We start from the raw sequence: 1,092 nt of genomic DNA, 5'->3' as shown, positions 1-1,092 counted from the left end.
AAATTTACTTACTATGTCCCCGCTGTGTGTTTGCTGGGTCAACGGTAAAATTCCTGTTCGCCAAGCCTTGTTCAAATAGGGCATAAGTAAGAATTGGGTCCCCTCACTGGCGAAGGTACTCTAGGGGAAGGAGATCAAGCATCGCGAGACGCGTTTCGCAGTCCACAGTTTTGGGGCCAGCAACCATTCTCGTGGCGGCTCGCTGGATACGCTCAATGAGGGTGATGTCCTTCGTGCGTCCTGAGTAGACAACTTGGTTGGCGTACTCCAGGATAGTTTCGGACGCTGCCCCCATGGAGTGTTTGGAACTCCATGCGACTAACACGGGAGAAGGTGCTTTGGATCATCCGTAAAATGGCGAATGGCGTTTGGGCAGATTTCCCATGGTGCCGTGAGAAGGACAAGTTTGAGGAGACCCAGATTCCCGTATTCTTTTTGGCGTCTACCCTCATGATGTATTCTGGTACTTTCTCACCGTGCATAACAAAGGCATTCGCTGAGTCTCCTCCAAACGATATATAGGCGCACTTTGCGTCATTCAGAGGAGGCGCCAGTCCAACGACCACTGCTTGGAAGCGCCTTCATCCGTTTGGGGGGCACTGGCATCGAACCTCCAGTATTTCAATCGTCCGCAAAAAGTAGGCATGGTTTTGCAAGAATATCTGAGAGGTCGTTGACGTAGATCAGAAACAGAAGTAGTCCCCGGACGGGGCCTCCAGGAGCTCCAATGCAGACCGGCGCTGGAGAAGAGTAGGTCGGGCCTACTCTCACACGGAATGATCGGACTGATAGGAAAGCCCTGATTCAATGAAGGATTTTCCGTTGAATCCCGTAAGACTAAAGCTTGTGGAGTAGCGGAACGTGTGGGACCCTATAAAATGAGAAGTCGGAAAATATGGCACGCGACATGAGTCCTTCGTCCTTGGCTTGTGTTAAGCTGTCCACAAACACGAGCATGTTTGTCACGCAAGAACGGTTCGGGAGAAATCCGTGTTGAGCTGGCGATATCAGATTGCTGGAAGTAAGGTGATCTAGGATGGCTCGCTTCAGAATGCGTTCCATCACCTTGCACGGCACGCTAGTGAGGCTTAT

Source organism: Opisthorchis viverrini (genome assembly GCF_000715545.1).
Source record: "Opisthorchis viverrini unplaced genomic scaffold opera_v5_262, whole genome shotgun sequence".
Taxonomy (NCBI): Eukaryota; Metazoa; Platyhelminthes; class Trematoda; order Opisthorchiida; family Opisthorchiidae; genus Opisthorchis; species Opisthorchis viverrini.
Note: the sequence above shows the minus strand (reverse complement) of the source record.